At 49.2% G+C, this 6705-nt stretch overlaps 1 protein-coding gene across 1 annotated transcript in view; it reads left to right on the plus strand.

Moving 5' to 3' along the window:
- The first annotated feature begins 1615 nt into the window (after window positions 1–1615).
- The window catches only part of Elavl1 (ELAV like RNA binding protein 1), a 36878-nt gene continuing 31788 nt past the window's right edge, over window positions 1616–6705 (plus strand). Inside the window, exon 1 of the mRNA XM_004644881.2 lies at window positions 1616–1749. The gene's annotated coding sequence lies outside the window, so the exon portion shown is untranslated. The remainder of the gene's footprint in view (window positions 1750–6705) is intronic.

Raw genomic sequence — 6705 nt, forward strand, 5'->3', positions numbered from 1 at the left:
TTTTTTCGGTCGCCATCTCTAACAAAGCTGTTAGTGGGGCGTAGGACGTTAGGATTTGTAAAATGTGTGTGCATGTTGCAAACATAAACTGCACGTAACGGAACAATGGGGGATGGATGGTCTTCCTTTTCCGGTGTCTTCTGCTAGGCTTATTAAAATGGGGCTCTAATACATACTGTGTACAGGACAGGTGGAGGAGAACTTTTGCAAGGGGCTGCCCCTGGAAGGACACAGCTGAGTTTCCCCCCTCCCCAGCACTTCTCGAAAGTGTTTATGTGGGATCTCTGGCCAGTGCTCCAGAAAGGGGGGTGGTGGGGTGTGCCAGCTGGAGAAGCATTTCCCAATCTGGTACTAGTGACTTTGGGCGGGGGGAATCCACGTAATTCTTGGTTGGGGGCTGCCCTGTGCATCGTAGAAAGTTGGGCAGCTCTACGATTCCAGTAGCATCCCTGCCCCAACCCCTGTTATGAAGGTCAACAATATCCCCAGACATTGCCAGATATCCCCTGGGGGCCCTCTCCCTCTTCTTCTCCTACTATTTTATTTTACTCTCTCTTACTCTTTGTGTACGACCACCACTACTATGCTAAATGATCTTCCATTAAAAGTTTTTTTAGCCTCATATCTGGAGACCCTTGCAGATATTCCCAAGACCTTGAACGAACTGTTTTGTTGAGCCTTCGTTCTACCTGTAAAACAGGAAAGTGGAAAGTATTGTGCAGATTTAAAGGATATTGCAGCCCATAGGCTGTATTTAGTAGGCACTAAATACACAATGTTAAAAAGAAACACCAGCATTTATTGACAGTGTGTCGTGTGCTTGATACTTCTTCACAAGCATTGGTCTCTAGCCGTTGAGGTAGGTGCTATTATGACTTCCATTTTAGAGATGGAGAAACTGAGGCTTGGATGGATCACTTGGCATTGTGTTCTAAAGTAGCTAAGGCAAGATTTAAACTCAGGCTCTGAGATTCAAAGCTTTTACTTTGAACCACTGAGGACACTGTGAGGGGTGTTGTTTCAGGGAGTCCATTCAGTTGCCATTGAACACCATTGTGCAGAAGTGCTGGGGTGGAGTGTGGTAGCACAGTCCTGTAATCCCAGCACTCAGAAGGCTGAGGCAGGAAGAGCACCATGAGTTCAAGGCCAGCCTGAACTATATGGCAAGACCTGTCTCAAAACAAAGCAGCAACAAGAAAAACCTGTGCTGGGGGCTGTTTTAAAATTCTACTGCTCCAGGGTTCATGAAGAGGCCAGGACAGATGAGCATCTCCAGATGTGGCCGGAAATGTTTCTCTAGAAGCTCTGGCTTGAAGACACAGAGCTTCAGCTGGAATCTGTGAGACCTGAGCTCATGCTGTCTTCCTGGGGCTTCCATCAGTTGCCTCTCTCTTGCTACTTCCCATCTCCCTCATCTTTCCACACTTGACAAGAGTTGGTTTTTGTAATGCAAGTCTAGTTGTTTCCCTCATGATTAAAAGTCTTTTGGCAGAAAAAAAGCAAGTTTTGTCGACCTATTTAAGTGGTTTGGAAGTTAAAGTCCAGAGCCCTAAAGTTGGGACACCAGTTCTTTCCTGCTCTAACCCTTTTTTCCTTTCTAACTCATCTGTACAGAGATCGGGGCTCTCTTTCATCCACCTGGAGACCTTCTCCTCCTGCCGAGAGGCCCAGCTTGGAGCTCACTCACCACTCGGTGCCTCCTCCAGCTGCCACTCTTCCTCCACCCCCACTGGAATCAACTGTTCCCTGGTTTGTGTTCCCATCCCATTCAATTTATTGAATTGAATTAAATGCTGAATGGCGCGGGAGGTGCACTGTTAGCCTGACGTCCCTAGGTGGCAGCAGTGGCATGGAGAGGCGACCTGAGGTCTTGTGTCTAGGAACGCCCTGGAGGAGGAGAGTGAGCCTGGCTTCCCTTCCTTGCACTCTCCCAGCTTCTGTGCTGTGACCCAGCCCTGCACTAGGCTCTGGGGAGGCATAGTGTATAGGGTAGGCGTAGGTCATTTCAGCCCCCCTGCTGAGGGCTGCTATGGTTACACACTGGCTGCTGTGGAAGCAGAAAAGAAACTTACCCAAGCCTGGGTGGGCTCAGGAGATCCTCAAGTACTTCCTGGAGGAGGTGAGGCTGGAGGGCTAGAAGGAGGTAGGCAGGTGACACCAGGGGTAGGAGTTGCAGGGGCAAAGATGTGGAGGTGGGGCCGCCTCAGTGGTGTTTGCTCCTGAAGTGAGTCATGGCAGTACTTGTAGGTCTGTGGCGGAGGGCTTGGCTGAAGGGTGGACTCGAGTGAGGGCATCAGGTGTGCACAAGAAGCGCCAGGGCAGGATGTGGCTGAGGGCCAGAAAACCTTTCAGGAGCGATGGCTGGATTCCTCCAGTCAGAAACTACGAATGTGCCCAGGGCTGCAGTGGCAGGGACAGAAGGGAGGCTTGAGACCTTGTAGAGAGTGAGCCAGAAGGGGCAGCAGTGGCTGCCTGTCTTGAGTGGTGGAAGAGGAATGATCGCTCATAGAAATAAGGAACTCAGGCTTTGATGTGGATGGAGCTAAGAGCACGTGACTGGCGCACGTGGGGAAGCAGCGAGATGGCAACAGTGTCCACGTGTGCATGTGCCTGGGCTTGCTCAGATGCTCACTGAGACCTCTGCCCAATCCCTCCAGAACCTCAGTGTTGCTGAGTATGGCGAGTTCAAAGCCAGTTTGAAGTATATAGCAAGACCTTGTCTCAAAAATAAAGCCAAATGTTGGTGGTGGGGTTTTGAGGGGGCAGGGTTGGCTTTTTTGTTGTTGTTTTTGGTACTGGGAATCAAGCTGGGGACCTTGCACTTACCAGAATGGTTGGCTTTTTGAGGTAGATTCTCTTTATATAGTCAAGGCAGACCTTGAACTTGCACTGATCCTCCTGCCTTAGCCTTCTGAGCTTTGGGATGACAGGTGTGTGCCACCACACATAACACTTCAGTGTATAGAAACAAAACATAATTGTTACAGGGCATGGGAAGAATTGCCTCCTCCAAGAACTTAGAACCTGCATCTGGGGAAAGTGTCCCCAGTGGGTGAATTTGAGAAACAAGGGTGAAAGGGCTAGTTTCAGAAACTCATTGAAAGAAAGAAATATCTGGTGCTGAGGTTTTATTTTTTTCCTAGCAGGTTGTTTTGATCAGAGAGCTGAGGGGGCCTTTGGGCCTAGCACTTAAGAGAGTCTGTGCAGGCCTGAGTGGACTGGTTTGGCCAGGCAGAGGGTCAGGACAGGAATCTTGAAGGTCAGTGTAGAAGGTAAGCAGGGGTCACTGACAGACAGTTCCCAGACTAGTCAGGGTGACCCTGGCAAATTGCTGGGCTGGAAGGGGAGAAGAGGACAAACCCACCCAGAGGTGGGCTCAGGACTGCAGGGTGACTCTTGAGTGTGTGTCCCGTGCCTTGCCCTGTGCCTGGCACATAGTTGGTACTCTGTGCCAGGGGAAGGAAGGCTTAGCAGGGAGGTCAGAAGTGACTGGATCCAGCTACTCATCAAAGAAACCTTTATGCCAGAGGAAGGAGTCACAGGAGAGGGAACAGTGCAGAGCAGCTCAGCGGCAGTGCTGTTGTCACCATGAACAGAAACTAGGATCCTAAGAGAGAAAGAGAAGAGTTTAGCTGTAGCTTTAGACACACCCTTAGGAGCTGGTCTGTGCAAGAGGGACAGGGCACTGATGAAGGACAGTGGCCAAGACAGGACAGTAGAGACATGGTTCTCATGTAAAGACTTGGTGCTCCACTCTTACAAGGAATGGAGCAGAGTTGGATGACAGGTATGGGGAGACACTACCATATGAAGTAAGTGCAGATGGGGTGGGCCCAAGGACAGGAAGAGGAGATGAAGCATTTGCCTCTGGAGAGAAGGAGAATGGGGTCACACGTTTACCTATTTTTGAGAATGAAGTAGATGTTAGCATTTGCCAGGTGCCAGGCACTGTGCGTCCCATCTCATCACAGGGAAACTGAGGCTTGGGGAAGGAGAGCGACTTCCTGTGCTGAGCTGATCAGCAGTGATTAGTGTTGGAGCCCAGCTTGTCAGATTCCAGAGCCCACGGATTTTCTGCTGTGCTGTGTTGCTTTGCAAGACTTTACCTACTGGAAAGAGCTTGGGCTTGTAGCAGGGCTATGAAACTGTTCAGGTTCTTTGGGCCTACGAAAGCCCTTGGAATGGGTTGCATGCTGGCTGTGCCTGGCCAGTTCGCACCTGGGCTTCTCAGCTGTCTGACAGGGAATCACTGGCACTTACCTGGAGCTATCTCACTCAGGTGGCCTTCCCTGGCCATGGACAGGAGCCAGCAAGGAGCAGTGGCCCCATGTCCACCTGAACCTCATCTCAAATGGCAATCTTAACTGGGTCAGACTACACCTTCAGAGTTTTCTGACAGTAGAGTGATTCCTGGGTGACCTGACACTTTCACACTGAAGCGCAGTGTTTTACATCTGGAAAAGACCTTAGAAATAGAGTCCACGCCCTGTCAGATGATGTGTGAAGTGTCAAGGTTGAGCCAGAAGATATATTTGACTGTTCTAGTTTTATTCTGGCTCAAGAAAGCCTGACCCATCACTATGAAGTGAGACAGAGTTTTCTGTGTGCCTCATAGAAGCCAGTCCTGCATGCACCGCTGATGTATGTTTTTACTTGTTTGTTTGTTTATTTGCGGTACCAGGGATTGAACTCAGGACCTTGCACTTGCCAGGGAAGCGCTTATTCTACTGACCTATGTCCCCGGACCGGTGTATGTTTTTATGTCATGTATAAAAACATACATATCCCATCCGTGTGTGTGTATGGGGGGTGTTCCACAGGTGTGAATAATGTTGTTAATGTCACCCAGGCATGACCAGGATGGTTTGAAATAGTGCAGTGGACTTGAAACCCCTAAGATCATCCAAACAAACATTTCCAAAGTAGGAAGAATTGTTTTGACAAAGTTTAGTTTCCATTTTTGTTCCCTGCAGTTAGATGGGTCCTGTTCTTTGGGCAGGTCCTTAGCGATGATCCTGAGCAAGTAGCGTTGATCCTGAGCAAGTAGCATGCTGAACGTGTTAGCAGACTGTCCACAGGATTTCTACTACCCTGCCTTAGCATACAGGAAATACTCCAGACTGTTCCAGGGGCATCTGGCAGTTAGTGATTTTCTCTCACTTGTGAATGACACACTCATTTTGCTTGGAGACAGTTCAGTGACTGTAGTGTGGCCTCAGCCCTCAGGACAGTGGTGAAAAGCAGATCCTTACGTGGGGGCAGGAATACAGCTCAGCAGCACAGCACCTGCCTGGCAAGTGTGAGGTCCTGACTTGAATTCCCAGAAACTCCCCCCCCCCCTCCAATCATTACAAGTCAGTATGATTAGGGCAGCAGTGAAGGTTTCCACCCGTGGTGTGGGGGTGCTGCGCGTGAGAGCAGCCTGTTCTCCTGGGGGAGGGGACCTTCCGTGGGAGGTGAGGAGAGTGTGGACATGCCCTGCGGAGGGAGCAGTGGAGGCGCAAGGCCATGTCCTGCCACTTAGTGACCACAAAATGTATGCGCTTGCCTCCTGAGCACTTCTGACACTCAGAGGGGCTAAGCAGGTAGGCTTGGAGAAGGCAGGAGACAGCAGTGGCTTGGGAGTCATTGGTTAGCTGGTGACAAGGCTGGATTGTGGCTGCAGCTGGTGGGCACAGGTGCAGCTATGCAAAGGGCACATGTAGGGCAGGTGGGGTGCTAACACTGATTTGGGGGGTTGATCCTTCCCTTTCTGCTAGTTCCTGAAACATTTGTGTTACGAAAATTTCACAGGTGTATCGTGTAAGACTCACTTTGTGAGACTGAGGAATGAGTCTGACTTCTGGAATGGAACTCATTCATGTCAGGGACTTGCTGTACCAGTGTTTCACCCTTAACAGGTACATGGCAGGCCAGGAGCTGCTGCCCGCCCAGTGTTGTCAGGCAGAGTTGGCTTGTGTATCACTAGCTCGGGAAAATTTCAGAATTTAAAAATGTTATTTCTGCAGAATGAATGTCACTTTCGTACCATCCAGGAGTCATCAAGTCATGTCATTATAAGTTAGGGGCCATCTATAGTTCTGTCCTTTCCGGAAGCCATAGAAATGCAACCACACAGAATGAGCTCTTCTGAGTCGGTTGATTTCAGTATCATGGATAGGTAGCACCTTTTCACTGCTGACTAGTCTTCCTGGTCCAGGGTGTCAGAGTGTCCCCATGGGGATCCTTAGCTGACAGTGCCATAGCCTCCCTCAGACCTCGGGGTTCTTACCTTTGAAGGGCTTAAAGGACATTACATTGTACAGATTTTGGTGACCACGAGTAAAGCTTATCTCTCTTGTTTAGTAGTAGGAATTGGATGATTGGGTCACAGGCTAAGTGTATTTCACTAAGAAGCTGCTTATTCCAAAGTGGCTGTGCTGTTTGCATTCCCACCAGCAGGGCAAGAAAGGTCTTAATTGTCCTGTTCTTTCCAGCTCTTGGCATGGTTGTTGTTTTAGCTACTTTAATGGTGTGTAGTGGCTTCTCCGTGTGGCTCCTGTTTGCATTTCCCTAATGACTACTGATGATGAGCATCTTCTTAAATTTTATTTATTATTTTATTTTATTTTTTAGGAACCGGGGATTGAACTCAGGCCCTTACACATCTTTTTTTTTTTTTTAATTTTATTTATTAGAGAGAGAGAGAGAGAGAGAGAGAGAGAG

This window comes from Octodon degus, unplaced genomic scaffold (genome assembly GCF_000260255.1).
Source record: "Octodon degus isolate 3935 unplaced genomic scaffold, OctDeg1.0 scaffold00214, whole genome shotgun sequence".
Lineage (NCBI taxonomy): Eukaryota > Metazoa > Chordata > Mammalia > Rodentia > Octodontidae > Octodon > Octodon degus.